This window comes from Melozone crissalis, unplaced genomic scaffold (genome assembly GCF_028551555.1).
Source record: "Melozone crissalis strain CALT ecotype California unplaced genomic scaffold, PUWL_Pcris_2 ptg000132l_1, whole genome shotgun sequence".
Classification (NCBI taxonomy): domain Eukaryota; kingdom Metazoa; phylum Chordata; class Aves; order Passeriformes; family Passerellidae; genus Melozone; species Melozone crissalis.
This window is the reverse complement of record NW_026535905.1, coordinates 1220468-1234577: the sequence shown is the minus strand read 5'-3', so window position 1 is coordinate 1234577 and position 14110 is coordinate 1220468.

Sequence of the window (14110 nt, the reverse complement as noted above, 5' to 3'; positions counted from 1 at the left end):
AGTCAGGAATCCTCATCAAGAGAAACACTGCTCGAGGCAGGGGTTTCTCTGAATAAACCAAGCGTCTAGGTGTTTGAATAGGTGGATTTGCTATTCAGTGGTGCACACTAGTGGCTTTATAATGCAGCAGTGAGGCACAGCACCTCTGCCAGCTTAAAAATACAAGGTTTGGGATCCCTGGAACAGCTGGGCTGGCCCAGTGCATCTGTCCCTTGCTGTCCTGGAGCTGATCTGGACCAGCTGTGGCTTCCCTGAGTGGGTCACTGCTTGCCTCTCCATTTTCAGATGAAGTGAGGAGAAACTGCACTGCTGTAACTCTGCAAGATGGGGTTTTCTTTACTCCCCACTCTTCTTCAAAGGCAAAACAGTGCCAAAAAATCATGCAAGTTTCTGCCTGATATACTCGCAAAACAGGGGGGCTTGGGGGGGAAGAAAAGTTGGTTTTTGTTCAGCAGAAAACAGCAAGTCACTGGAGGGATGGCATTTCCAAACAACACATATCCCACCTGTCTCTTTGACCTGGCACCCTGTCACACCACAAGAGTGATGGATTAAAGCTTTTATACAGCTGACTGCTGTTTCTGAGTCTCGTTTTTCCACTGAGGGCTCTGTTTCCCCATTAGCAAATGTTTTTATTTCGGCAGACTACAGTGCCTTGTTTGTGTTTGTTTGGCAAGCCGTGGGTCAGAGGACGGCGGAGACAGAGCCCATCCCTTCTGTGGCTGCCTTTTGACGGCTCTGAAAGCCACTGGCAGCCCCTGCTGCTCCCACCCTGCACCGCTTATGAGATAAACCAATATCACCTACTGAGCATTAGCTGACATATGGCTTCTGAGGGACAAAATCAGATAAGAAGGAGTTTAAATATTGAATCTACTTGCACAGGCTTTAACTTCGAAGGAAGAACACAGTGGCCTATTCTGAAGTCAATCGTTTCAAAATGCAGTCAATAAAAGCAGTGTAAAAGAGCAGCTGGTAAGTACAACCACGTGTCAAATGAACCATTGTGTTTTCTAGGAATGAGGATGTAAGAAAGCCTGGTTATGGGACCACTCTTTCCTGGAATACTATACAGCTAAAACAGCAGCTTAACAAAACACCACTAAGATCAAGGGACATTTGCTGTTAAAGCCTAAGGGAATCACAGGCTTCCTTAACTGAGGCATTCTTAAGGCCTGAAGGAGCACTGAAAATGGTGTTTCAGCTTCTCTTTGTCTCCTTTCTTATGTATTTTTTATTTGCAGTTATTGGCAGAACTAAATCCCTCTTTCTACTAATTCTCAATTCATACTTTCACATGGAACAGGCATAACTGTTGTTTAAGACCCATGACAAACTGGCATTCACAAGTCTGGAAATAGACATCCATAACTTTGTGCACATGTAAGAACAAAGAGGGTAGCAAGAATTCCAGCCTTAATATTCAAAGGAGTCCTTCAGGTGCTCAGATTTTGTGGCAGGGCTTATTTTGTTCAGTGACTTTTGAGAAATGTTTGCCATGTTTCTGGTCCTTTTTTCCATGCAACCCTCAGAGTTGGCAGATCAGCTCCACAAAACTTTCATAGATTTAAATTAAAATGTAGATTAAATAGATTAAAATGTGTTCTTCTCTGGGGGAAAACACCCTGCTTGCCACTGTCACATCTAGTAAAACAGCTAAACTGCTTGCAGGGAGTGAAAGGAAATAATATCCCTCCTGAGGGGAGCAGGAGGTCTTTCCTCAAGACACCAGAGTTTTGTCTTAAACTGCATGTCCAAGTCAAATAATCTTCAACTTCCTTTGCAAAAGCAGGAAGGAGTCAGATGGAAGAATCACTCATAGTGTGGAAATAACAAGATTTGCACAGGTTGGTTGAGTTCCTTCCTCCATCCCCTTCTCCTTCCAGATCCTCCTGAAAAGAGCTAAAATAAGAATCTCTAAATATTAATAATAAAATTAATAATCTCTAAAATAATAATCTCTTGAGAGGATCTGTTACTGACAGTTCATTACACTACTTTGAATGGGATTCTTGCTTTCACTTTAAAACTGGAGATGGTTTTGCCACTCATGAAGGAATTGGTATTTGTTATAAAACACAGTGTGGTGGGAATGTGTCATTTCAGTAGCAACCTGCCTTTCACCCAACACTACTGGTCCCTTTCATATTATAGTTGGAATCAGTCTCTGATTTTAAAAGATAGGAAAGTTTCACAGAGTGCTTAGAAGTGCTTAGAAGCTCCCTCATGCTCTTGACTTCTGGCTTAGAAGATGGGTCAAACAGTGTGATGGTACAGAATTATACCTCACAGTCTGATCCTCATCTCCCCAGGACCCGAGTTGATAAATCAGTGGAAAAGATTTTCATTAGATGTTTAGTTAATTTCTACTTTTGTTACTGGGACAATATTTTCCTGTTAACTTGCTGATGGTCAAAATGTCCAAAACTCTTCTTTCAGAGATCTGCCAAAGTAATACAAGCAGTTTATAATTTGTAATTGTAAAATTGTCCCTTTTTTTTTTTTGCTGGAGATACCAGTATTTTGTAGTAGAATTTTGTATGTTCATGTAAGATCTCGTACAAGTATGCACAGAAGAAAATACTGTTGCATTATTTGCCTTTGAATGGAAATTTCCCATGAATATAAATTAAACTACTCTACAAAAGTGAATACAGTACAAACACAATTATGCCACTGTGTTTCTTACATATTTTGGCAAATTAGTAGGATCTGGTTATCCAATTTATGATGTTCTGCTCCCATAATAAATAAGATGCGAACCCATTAAAGCTACATTTCTCACATATCATTAGCTACAATAGACCAGCACATGTGCACACATAATCTCCTTCCCAAAGCCAGATACTCTATATCAAACTTCAGGCTTTTCTATGTGGCCTGTTTGTAATATCCTTGGAACCTGGGGAGTGAAAATGATTGCTGTATATTTGAGACCTATAAAATATTGGGTTAATTTTTCCAAATGCCATATATGTTTTCCACTCATCAGATTCATCACTCAGTGTCTCCCACCATTAGATACAATTATTAACCTGCTAATTACCATCAAAGAGCTGTCCCTTTATTGTTAACCTGCCTGGAGAAAAGGCAGTTCAGGGGACACGTTATGGTCTCCCTGGCAGGAGTTTGTAGCCAGATGGGGATTGTTCTCTTCTCCCAGGTAACAAGTGACAAAATGAGAGGAAATGGCCTCAGGCTGCAGCAGGTGAGGTTTACCTTGGATATTAGGGGGAAAAAAATCACAGAAATATTGAGCATTGAAGTCTCAGGGAAGTGGTGGAGTCACCATCCCTGGAAATGTGAAAAATGGAATGTGGGTATGGTGTTTGAGTGCATGGCTTAATGCTGGTACTAGGCTGACAAGTGGATTTGATGATCCTAAAGGTCTTTTTCAACTTTAACAACTCTATAATTCTATGAAAACTACAGGTAGACAAAATATTTTCTGCCAATATAATATCTTCCAGGTCTGGCCTCTACTCAGAAATGTCAGACCACTTCTACTCTCCCCTTCCCTTACAGAAAATAGCAGGTAGGTTTCTTAGCATTTTTCAGCAACTAATATTCAGACAATTTTACATTCTTTGCCTTCCCCATTTAAAAAAATAAATAAATAAACCCACCTTGAGAGTGTAAAAAATAGGGGATAGAAAGTTTGAATGGTTTGCTCATGGTTGCACTGGAGCTCTGTGGATGAGGCATTTCCTGTGGCACCAGAGCAGTACTGAAAGCCACCCTTCCTTTGGACAATAAATACCAAAACCTTTGCAAATGTCCATGAATTCAACCCCAGAGCAGTGCTGCTCCTCCTGCCAGCAGCACCACCTCCCACTGCAAAAAAGCAAATTGCAGTTTGAGCACCAAGAGCTGGTATTGTCACCTCTGCCTTTGATGTGCGTGGAGAAAGCAGCACCTGAGCTTCCAAACTCTCCTCTCACCCACAATCATTTGTGAATTATCATTTGTGCGAATGTTCTCACCCTGTTCCCTTTCTGACCAAGCTCAGAGAAGAGGTGTCAGTGCTACTGCAGCCATCCAGCAACTGTTTACTACATAATCCTCCACTGCATCCCACTGACTGTTTTCTTTGGAGGGAAACAAACATTCTTACAAGTACAGCAGATGACATATGGAATTATAAAACAGCCTGTTGGGTAAATTAAAGATCTCCTTTATCCTCAAAAACATCCAGCTTTACAAGTCTAATGTGGAGTGCTGTGCAATGCCAGATACATTTGGAAACCATCCCAGCTATCACTTTGAAACTCTGCCTATTTAAAAGTTTTGGCAACTTTAATCACAGCCACAAAAGCTTCAGCAAAATTGCTGTTTTAATGAGACCAGTTCTGCCAGGAAGCGACAAAGCAACTGATGCCATCTGTTTGCATCTACCCACATTTAATCTATTAATGTGAGCCAAACTTACAGTCATCAGTATTGTTTTACTGGGATCATTATCTGGCCTAAAAATAAGCTGTGGGTTTTATTCACTGCTGAAGTAACTGAAATCAGCATTCTTGCACCAGATACAAGCTTGATCCAATGCTTTTTTGGCCAGAAGAGAAACCAGGAATGGTTCAGCTCCACATGCCATGAATGTAAGTGAACCTTGGCTAAGCAGATAAATTCTTTCTTCACATATGCATTACAAGCTGAAAACCAACTACACTTGTGGGTCACAGTGTCTGTTTTCTGAATCGCTGTGAACTTAAAATAGGTGGAATAGAAACAAGTTAGAAGATGTTACTATTTTCCTGCGCTACTATCAAGTTTCTATTCAATGATCCAACATGAAGTAGCTAAATAAATCCAACTGGCTTCTTTTCCATGCATTCTCTCTCAGGATACTTTTCCCCACTTATTTTATTCAGTTATAAAACCTTTGGACAATTGTAACGATAAAACATGGACATGGGCATTAGTGTCTGTTACTTCAAGGCAAAACCTAAAGTCATTAATTGATTTGACACTTCAGAGAAAGGCACTGCAGAGAGATGTCAGCTTGCATTTGGTGATGTCTCTGTCTGCACACTGAGCAATTGGAGTGACCAGGGCTGAGAGGGAACTGCAGGAACTGCAGCAATTCCGGGGCTCTGGTCCCGAGCCTGAGCTCCAGGTACATCTCAGCTCCCACACAGGCAGCTCTGCTGGTTTAAATTCCCACTCCCCACTCCTCACTCCACCTCCCTCAGCTGGACCTCATTTTGTAACCTCTGGGATGCTACACATGGACTGAAAGGGAATCAGAGCCAGGATCCCTGCCCTGGTCACAGCCAGGGCTGTGGAGGTGCATTGAGGCACAGCTGACCTGCAGCCTAAAGCAATCTAAAAATTGTTGGGATTTTAGCTGACTAGAGACTGGAAAAGTACAAAGCCTAAAAACGTACAAAGTGGCTAATTCCAAGTCCTGCACGTGTGAGATAGCGTGTCCTTGGGCCTAGCTGGGTATGATAACAAACAGTGAAAGAGACATGAGAAAAGAGAGATGTAACCCCTGAGGAATGGGGAAGAGCTGGTGTTGTGGTGTGGCCAATGGACGGTGTAAATTACAGAATATTAATGAGCTTATTACTTGCTGTATAATTGTCTGATGCTCTCTTCAATAAATGCAGATTGCTGATGACTCACATTGAGCCCCGAGTTTTCCCTGCACCCGACAAATGGCTCATCCCCGACAAATAACTCATTCTGCAACAAAAAATCTCAGAATCAATTGTTTGGTTGGAAAAGAGCCTTTAGATCACCGAGTCCAACTGATGAAAGACAGCTCTGCACATCTTGTGCTTCAAAACTCCCTGAAGATCATGGAGGGCAAAGGTGGAGCTGTTCAGGTAGGGATGATGTGAGCTCGTGAGGAACAACAAGCACTGTCTGCCATGGCTGGCAGCACACATCCCTCCTCCCGGGATATTTAAACCTAAAAAGATTAATAATTTAATCTCATTTTTGATGGCATGAGATCATCGTCACACAAAAGGAGATGGACAGACAATCTCTAACCAAATGTTAACAAAAAATAGGGCTAAGCAAAGCAAAAGAAGAAAAGCTGTAGGCTGTTTAATACCTGCAAGATCTGGAATAAGACATTTCTAGTGGATGGAGAAACTCATTTTCCTGGTTTCCGGCTTGTTTCCCACACGTAAGAAAAAATATGTGTGGAATCACTATTCCCCAACATTTAAAAACATAATTTACTATAAGCAAGATGTTAGTTTCCTTGGCTGAATGCAGACATTGTCCTGCAATAGGGATAATTCTTCCCAGTTCCTTGGGCCTCTCATAAATTTATTTCTTACTTGTTCAAAAAACCATTTATGATCACCTACATCCTCTGAGTTAATGGTACCATTTTTTCTTGTTGTTTTCAGCTTATGTTATGATCTCTGAGACTATACTGGATTTAGGGATTTCAATTTGGTCTTTAGTGGCTCATATATACCACAAATTTAATACATATCACTGGGCAAAGGCTAAAGAAAAGAAGTGCAGCTGAGGCTGGCATTTCTGTAAAAGCCCAGAGTGCTGTAGTACATTGGCAGGCTAATCTGTCATGGCTAAGAATTATTATATTCATAAGTCTATACCACACAAACTGAATCCTCTGATCTAAATTAAATTACTCTGGTTTCATGGCAGTGCTACTTATATTGCATTACAGTCCATTATCCATGGCCTTGTTCTGGCCATAAGTGATGACAGATTCCAGTGCCTCACACAGTTATATTGGCCATTTGTTTTCAGTGCTGGAACAATAGGCACAAACAAGTCTCTTCTGTAAAGCTTTGGTACAGCTTGAACCACATATTCTGCTTTTCAATCAAACTTTTTTAAGATATCAATCTTCTTTTTTCAACACTATTTCTTTTATATTGCATGCCTGATCCTTAATCATCAAGATTTCACTAAGCTGTGACATGAGCAAACTTTTCCATCATCTTCTGCCCCCTTAATGCCAAAGTCCACAGTACTTCAATTATTTTAAATCACCAATTGTAGTTCACATTTTATTTAAGATATTAGCATGTCATGTTCTGACAGGGCAGAATGTTATAGGATTTAGTGTTGGTTTCCCATAAACACAATAAGCTGCAGTTCTTGAACCCAGATCACCTAAAGCATCCCTGGGATGGATGCTCCCAAGGGCAAAAGCACTGCAGCACTGTGGGAGAAGCACTCCAGGCTCCTACACCAGCCAGGGAAAAAATGGTGCAAATGAGCAGATTTAGGGCAAACTCCAGAGAAAATTTATTCCTAACCTCCCAGGGTTAGGCATTCAATTAAGCTCTGGAAAAGAGACATAGCGAATAATTATGGAGAATGAGAAATGCAATTTTAGATTTTTTTAAGATTGATATTATTTGCTTAGTGCAGGAAGAGGGTTGTGATGGCTCGGGCAGTGTGGTAGGGGGGTGCCAGCAACAGGGGCAAGGGAACATCATGCAGTAGTTGCACTTAGAAAGGAAACCACTGATTTCTAGGAGCAGCACATTCCCCTGCTTTGGAGTCTGTGCTGCTGTATGGGAATACCCAAATAATCCCCCTAAATACATTGACAAAACCTCTGCTGTCTAGCATCCATAAACACAGATTATCCTCCAAATATAAAAGAGAGATACACCACAATTTTAAACCAGCAATTTAATCACTGCTGTAATAGCCTTTCTTCAGAGTTCAGTCCAGCCCACCATCCCTGTTTGGGAAGCTCTGGGGCTGCCTCTGCAGAGCTGGCTGGGACAGCCCCGCTCCAGCTGCCTCACCAGAAATGCAACTGCAGCAGCTCCAGCAGTTCACAGGAGCTGCACTAATTCTTGCCAGCTGAGCACTTGAGCCTTTATCTCTTGTTTACACTGCAGAACAGACACCAGGTTTCAGCAGCGTGAGTCTGCTCTAAACAAAGTGTTGATCTTTTTGGGGTCAGGGTTTGCTGATCCTCCTCTGCTGCAGCACTGTGGAGCCCTGGTGACAAATGACATCCAATACCTGCAGAAATGCTGCATGTGGGAAATGGAGCAGCTACCACATGGGTGCTACTGAAATGAAACCGGCCCCATGTGCCAGCTTTGCAAAAAAGAACACTTTGTTCCTGCCTGGCCTTGGCAAGCTTTTAACCCTGGCTAATTCAACATGAAAGCTACACTAGCTGTCTCAGATCCATATTGTTAAAGCCAGCTGGATATGCCAAAAACTACAAAGGGGAGCAAGCTTTTTGCCTATGCAAATAATACTGACTGTCACTTTGTATCAGGACTTAATCCTGTTAATGAGCTGCAGGCGGGGCAATTTCCCTGATTGAATATGTTTTTCAGAGCCCATTTCCACTCACTGTATTGCCTGCTGATAGCCAGAAGGTATGGACTGCAATCTGGACTCCACTCTCATTCAGCAGTTCATTACTCAGAGTGCCTTTTGCTTCCACATCCACTCAATCCTGTTCTCTCTCCCACTGCCACAAGGAAATGCTGTTCCCATTCATTGCAGGCTTTCCAAGCTGTATTCAGATTTGCACCAGGCTGCACGTTCATCCTTTGTGCTGTGTAAAGGAATTTGGGGGGGTTTCACCTGGTTTCACACTGGTTCTGTTCTGCTGTACTGGATATTGGAAATTTCACAGGATTTCATTCATTCATTCATTCATTCATTCATTCATTCATTCATTCATCAGCAATGAAAATTAGGTAAATTCCTTGGTTATTCCACTTCAGATCCTAAGAACTCACATTGTGCTGCACAGAAACAGGCCCATGGATTGGGTAAGTTTAACACCTGATTGTATATAAAGATTAGTCCAGGAAACAGATTTATATTAATAAAAATCTATTCTTATTTTTCATTTATGTTGGCTTAATTTGATCCTACCACGGTTTCGTGGATGTAGAAGCAACAAGTTTTTCTTTGCCTCTGAAAACAAATGGTTGGATCCATTTCCCTACTTATGTTATATGAACATCCTTGGAAGGAAAAGAGAACCCCAGCAGATGAGAAGATGCTACCTCAGCTCCCTGGAAACGGGGAGAGCAGGTGTGCCTGCACTGATCCTGCTCAGGATCCTGCAGCAGGCTCAACAGCTCTTGGCCCAGGCTTTGCTATGTGGCATCCTGGCTCTTCTAGCTCCACTTGCTCTCCCACAAAGAAAGGGGTAAGAGAGGAGGCAACCAGGATACTTATTTACCTGTCCTCTGAGTAAGAATCTATTATTTCAGGTAAAACATTTTGGGTTTATGACACTTTTTTTGGTGTTTTTTTTTTTTATTTGTGTTTTGTTTCGTTTGTTTTTGGTTTTTTTTTTGGTTTTTTTTTTTTAACAAAGGAAAAATATAAAAACCTACCTATATTTTTCATGGATATGAATGTTAAGAAAATCACCACTCTTAGGAAAACTCGCTTCTTTTCACTGCAAACCAGTTCTCCTGCAGAAAACCCTCTGAAGAGCAGTGCTGGTTCTAGGCATGGAGCCTGCACACACCTGATGTCCCACATCACCACCACAAATCATTTGCTGCTTGTTTCTAAACCAAGTACCAGAGAAAAAGGGCTATTTTGGATTAAAGGGACAAAGCACCACTCTGAGCACAGGAACGAACACAAGGCTGGCCTCCAGCAGGCGACCATCTCATGCTTTGTTTGTTTTTACCTGAATTCGATTAGGGCTGCAGTGTGATTTCACCCTTATTAGACTCTAGGAAGGCTCCACAATGCAGCACTAAGCTCAAGGAAAAGTTCAGAGAGAGTTCACAGCTAATTAGAGCTCTCACAGCAAAGGAACCTGGATGGTGAAGTGGATTTTTGAGTGTCTGATACGACTGAGCTGCACTGGCGTGGATTTTTACATGCTTGAGCACTGTTGCATCCAGCTGCTGTATTTCCCTCACTGGTGAACTAATAAGTGCTGCTCCTCCCCTCCCAGTTTGCACATAATGTTTACTGAAAAATCATGGAGAACTCTGTTAAAAATATTAAAGTTACACATCACATAAATATTTATGTCAGAGCAGCAGAACAAGGCATAACTGGGACCCCAAGAATGGGTATGTGTAGCTACTATGTATTTACATACTTTAGCAAACAGCACATGTTTAGTATGGCCTATTTTTGGTATGACTTCTCTAAATAAATTGTAAAGTTAAAGTGAGTTGTATTTTTTTTTGTTCTCTTAAAAAATAATTATTAGGTTAAATAATCAGAAGTCAAAGATACATTTGGTATTGCCTAAGAAATACCATCAGGTTTACAGAAAAGAATTCACACACAACCCATACTAATTGCTGAGAAAACCTTTGTATTTGTTGCCTCCCCAGTTATAATGATCTGATTGTGAGCAGTCTGGCTACTTAGGAAATGTGTTGCAAAACACATGCACGTGTCCCTGTTTTCACATCACCAAAACCTGGATGTGGGCAGGAACTCTGAGTGTGGCTGGCAGCTTTTCACCCTGCCTGACTCCCACAGAAATGTTTTCTCACCCTTCAGTATAAAAGAGACTCGTTTCTCCATTTTAAAAGTGACTCTTGGCAGCAAATAGTTGCATCCAAGGCTCCCCTGCCCAAAAGGTTTCCCAAAGAATGAAATTCCCACTTGGGAATATAAAAAAAATTAAAATTCCCATCTTGGCTCAGATGGTTGGGCTCACGAGTCGCTCCTGCCCTGCTTGGCTGTGGTTTGGGGCTGTGAGAGGGAGACCAGTGGCTCACGAGATGTTTTCTGTCTCTGCTGGAGTGAATTCACTGCTGGATGCTCTGTGATAACAAAATCTGCCCTGTGCCCACTGACCTGGCTTTTTGTGTGCTGTGTTGATGTGCTCCTTCAGGATCTGCTCATCACCGCTTGAAAGATGTAAGATATTTGTATTCTCTGGAGAGTCACAGTTTTCACTATCTCAGGGTATAAAGAATGTGGATTAAGCACTTCATAAAGTTTGGGGAAATATAGCTAGTACAGCAATATTTCATTAAATGTGACTATGCAGTGTGTCCCATTACACATGGTGTATTCAAAAAGTTCAATACTGTTGAACAGCTATTAAGTAAAATAAAACATACATTAGCATGTCCCAAGAAAGCTCTAAAGCACTCCATGCAAACTTCTGTGCTTTTTTTTCTTACTCATAAGCTAATTAATTTTTTGGAAACAGGCTGCAATTATGAATTTTGGAAACTAAGTGAAGCACAGCAGGGACTCCAGTTTACTGCCCAGCAAAAACTGTGACTCTTTTAACAGTTCTGACAGGCACAGCTGAGTCTTACAACAGCTATTCCCTTCCCTCAAACATTTTTTTTGTCTCTTCAAACATTCTGTTGCCATATTAACAATCCACGTTGAAAATCTGCACTTACCCCATCATATTGTCAGGAGCTACTTTTTGATTTATATATTTCTCAAGGAACACTGCAGGCATTAACCACTGCAAACAACAGGATGGTTTTCAATGTGTGTATGCTTTACACACGGTCTGTGTCTGTTGGTGACATTTATTTCACAGCTTCTCTCTTTAGTGGTAATATTTGCAGCCCCATCATCATCGACCAAGGTAAGAGTTTTAAGGGAACAGTAGCTTGAAACAAAGATTGCCTCCAAGAAAAAGGCTCTCATCCAGTGTGCAAAAAGGCTTCAGCAGACGGATGCCTTAGCATTAATTGTTATTAGCTGCCTCTGATTTATGGTGTGAAAGGGAGGGACTGTGGTTTGCCAGTTTCCAGTTGAGTTAAACTGGAAATATACAGCAGCTTTCCTCTAAATCTGCAAGTGTGGTATCAATTTTGACAAGAACACGTGAAGATGCGGCTCCCTGTGCACCCATGGCAGAGCAGCAGCCACCAGCCTGTGCAAACGCACCCCCTCCTGTCCCACAAAATCCTGCATGGATGGGCTCTTAAACAGAAAAAATTACTCATGTAGTTCTTTTAGGAGGTTGATGTTGTACTACCCAGCATATTGGGTATGGCATAGGTTGGGAAAACACCAATTAGGTTAAAGGGAAAATCCTCATTATATGTAAAAGCTTCTTTATATTTCAGTAACACATTTTCCACAAGAACCATTGAAAACCCTGACAAAGTGATATATGAGCAAATAAAACTCGAGTTTACGGCATACAGACTCACATTTTCTGATTTTTTTTTCCTCAAAACTCAGTGCCAACTGTTTTCTTTGCCATTTTTCTCCAAACCCACTGTGCCAACCAAATGTCATTGATATGTGACTTTCCACACAGATAGATGGCATTGCAATTTTTCAAAGTACTAGACTGAGGCTATTAAGCATATTGCTTTAAACTTGCACCAAAATGAGAGGATATGAAGGAAGCAGACAGTTGGCAGAACTAGCCTTTCTACCACATATGTCAGCAAGAACTATAGCTTGGGAAAATGATGATTTCTGAAATAAAGCACTAATGTATTTACCGTATGCTGGGCTAGAAGCTTTTAACATTCATGCTAGTAATGCAACTTGGTAATTTCACATAGGCAAACTACAGCTCTATTTTTATTTTTTAATAAAGATTTACTGTATGGGGCTGTAACATGGCTAGGCTGTGTTATTTTTACCCACACACCCCATAGACTCTACGGGTAAGCTGTGAAATGCTGTCAGAAGGAACAGTAACTGCACTACACTTGTGGAAAATGCAAGTCCTCTGCATTATAAAGGTTATTTGCCTTGTTTCTTATTCATTTACCTATTTCTTTCTTAGTTAGAAAAACTGCATCATTTCTAAATGACCTGCCATTACTAGGAACTGCAGAGATTCTAATAGAAAGATAAATAAATAGATAAAAAGCTGGAAATGCCCATTTCAGAGCTTACAATGAAAGAAGTGAGTAAGGCAAACCAGGTCTGCATATCTATGCCAAGAATGATACCAGAACACAGAACAGCAGAAGTCTTGACCAGGGGCATTTAAACAACTCTCATTCAGCCATTCCAGTCTCTCTCTGCTTTAAACACCTTCTACTGCTAACATGGTATGGGCAACAGCAAAAAGGAGAACACACAAGAACATCTGAGTACACACAAGGAGCAGGACGAGAAGGATGTAGCTTACATTGAGAACATTCCTTGGTACTCCTGGCTGCTTTTGTTCTTCCTTCCTTTATCCTGTCCTCCATCTCTTAGCCAGGTTGTTCTTCCTCTCCCCTGCACCATCCTGGTTTATAATGTTCCCATGTTCCAGGAGGTGACCTCCTGAGAGCTGGCACCTCCCAGGCTGGGCCCTGTGTGCAGACTGAGGTCAAGAACAGTTGGAACTGGTCTGGGTAATCCCAAATCTGTTCCTCACTCCCGTCACACCGAGCCTTGCCTGTCGTCACCCACAATGACTCTTGGAGCTCTGTCCTGCCTGTTTCAAAGTGGTTGAGCTCAGAGGAGCTGGAGATGGCTGAAATATTATTTGTTTTACCGTATTTTGCACAGCCAAATGCATAAAGACACAGATGTACTTCGACCATCTCCAAAGTCAGCTTCTGTTTGGCTCAACACTGAGCTAGGCAAGCATGTGAAACATGGCTAAAATGTGTGCTCGGTTAAGGCAGGGGCCAGAAAAAGCTTTTAGGAATGTCTAGTGGGACTGATTTCCTCCTCTCTTTTGTGTTTTTTCCTGCAGATGACTGAACATGGGGATAGACAGCCCTTGATCCGGTTGTGGAGACTGCCCTGATCGGAAATGTGTTGTGTGCCTTCATCCGGGAGGCCCTGGGTTGGTTAGGACAAAACATTGCCAGTGTGGGGCAATTCTCCAGAGTGCAAGGAGGAACCTGGAACCTCTCAGCATTGCTCATTTTCTGCAGAACGGTTTTACATGAGGGCCTTGACAGCACCGGTGGCTGGTTTTAGAGTTTTGCAAGGTGCACCATGATGTAGGACTGTCAATCCTTTCTAGATTTGGTGGCCTCTGAACAGTTCTATGGCAGCAAGGTCAGAGGGCTGCTGCTTGCTGGGGGCAGGGGCTGTGAGGGACCTTCCCCATGTCCCGTGTGTCAGAAAGGAATGCAACCCTCTTCATTTGTAAACAGAAAGATTTTTCCTGTTTTGCTGGTGGCAAACTGTGACTTGTGAGTGACTTGCTAACAGAACTTTTTCACTGACTCCTAACACTGAAAAGCTTTTCACATTT